Genomic DNA, 2,290 nt, shown 5'->3' on the forward strand with positions numbered 1-2,290 from the left:
GCTACCTTTGGCCATTTGCATTGTGGGGCAAAGCCGAGCCTCCCGTGTGGGCGTGGGTGATGCTCTGGCTGGGATGGAGGTGACACTCAGGTAACCTCTGGTTCGAAGCGCCGGGCAGGCAGGACGGGGTGTGGGGGAATATCGGGCACTGTCGGGGGCCTTTGGGCCCCATCTCATCCCTGGGGCCCCGCCATGTCCGGGGCTCAGCCTGAATTCCATCCTGGCCGGGCAGCTCAGCCGCCCTCTTGGGCAGAAGGAAGCAACCATTCAGTGAGCACCTACTGTCCCTACGTGGCCCAGCGAGAAGGAGTTACACTGCGGGAGGGTGCTGCCGGTCAGTGACCTGCAGGGACAGTCAGACCTGGGTCCACTCTGTCCACCTGGTGGCCAGCCACAGGCCCGGGCCTGGTTCTCTCGTGATTCCCTTGCCTCCCCCTCCCCAGCCACTTGGTGGCAGCAGTGAGCACGGCCGACCTCCGAGGCTTCCGCAGCTCCAGGGGCCTCCCCGGGGCTTTGTCAGTACAGTTGTGGGTACAGAGGGGTAAGGTGGCCTGCCCAAGGTCACACACTGAGAAGGGGCAGAGCCATCATGCAAACCTTGACCAACCTGGTTTATCCCCAGGAACACTCCTGGTCCTGCCTCTGTGCAAATTCAGAAAAGGCGCCCCCCCTCTAGGGCAAGGTGGCCGGAGGCACAGAGCTTGGCAGTGGCTTTTATGAAAGATGAAGCATCCCTTTCCCTGGTGGCACCTCCTGAACTGGAGCCGATGCCCTGGCTCCTGCCCCGGTGGCGGAACGTCCACTCTCGAAGGAGACTTACTCAAATCATAACCCAAAGCGACACATCACGTGACCGGGCCAGATACAGTGAGAAGTGACAAGAAGTCTCCATTGAAGGGGTGTCCACGCTGGGTTCTGAAGGAGCCCCAGGAGTTTGCCGGTTAGACAGCTGCTGTGGGCGGTGCAGGCAGAGGAAGCCGTGTGAGCCAAGGGGTGGAGGGTGTCAGCCAGTGTGTGTGGGGACCCCAGAGGAGCTATTGAGGTTGGAGAGTAAAGAGACTGTGGGAGGAAGGGTGTGGAGCAGGTGGAGGGGAGATCCGAAAGGACTTCTTGGTCCCTGCCCCTGGGCCCCTCCCCCCACCAGTCCATATTAATGGGGGGTGTGGGGAGACGTGAGCCCTCTGGCAGGGAAGGGAAGGGGTCAGAGGGCATTGCAAATGCCGGCAGTAGGACCCCCGAGTGCCTCGCCCAGTTCAGCACAGCCTGATGCCCCCTGTTCTGCTTCCAGAGGTGCAACAGCCCCCCTACCCCAGAGAGAAACACCCAGATGTCTGTCCTTGTGTGGTGGCACCCCCACCCCCACCCCCACCCCCTTCCACACACACAGATTTTGTCCCAGAAAAAACCCAGGCAGGGCCCAGGGTAGAAGCAACTTCTAAGGCTGCAGAGGGTTGGCTGCAGCTTATGCCTTCCTGGGTCTCGGGTTCCCCCAGAGAGGCCGCCCTGATGCTCCTCACCGGTGCCCCTCTCTGTGCCCATCCTCAGGCCGAGGTCAACAGGACAGTCAGCCTCTGCACCTGAGTCCCAGCCCCAGGTGCCCCCTCTGCCCGGTCCTTGCCTTGGGGCCCACCCTGGTCACCCCATCCGTGCTCCTCCCCTGGGCCCAGGAAGAGACCCGGCCCAGAGAAGAATCTGCCTGGAGCATGGAATGGAGAGGGACAGGACCTGGCGGCACAGCCAGGCCTGGAGTCAGGCACCTCCCGAAGCATCAGACCTGGAGCCCGCCCCGGCGCCGCCTCTGAGCTGCCTGCCTGCGTGGCTCCACCCACAGGCTCCAGCGCTACCCGGGCGGGGGCCTGGGCCTCTGCACAACGAGGTGATGGTAGCCCCCCGGCGGGGTGAGGACCTGCGGCCCTCAGGCGGTGAGGGTTCGGCAGCCGCTGGGCACAGAGCAGGCGCCCTGATGCCGAAGCCGGGCCATCTGAGGCCAAAGCCCAAGTGGCAGCTTCCCCGGCCCCCTTGCCTCCCAGGGAGCCTGGCGTCCTGTCCCCGTCCCCAGGCCGGTAATCCAGAGAGGGACGGGTCACACGTCAGCTTTATTAGGAGACACCACAGGGCCGTCAGAACTTCAGGGCTGATGGGGAGGACGGAGGGGAGGCACAGCCACAGACGAAAGGCGAGGGGGCAGAGCTGTGGGGCCATGGGGGATGAAGGAGGCCATGGCTGCTGGAGCAGGCAGTGGTCCATGCTGCTGTCTGTGCCTCCGGGGCCTCCATTGGGGCTTGGAGAA

This window comes from Pipistrellus hanaki (assembly GCF_964339955.1).
Source record: "Pipistrellus hanaki genome assembly, chromosome: 11".
NCBI lineage: Eukaryota > Metazoa > Chordata > Mammalia > Chiroptera > Vespertilionidae > Pipistrellus > Pipistrellus hanaki.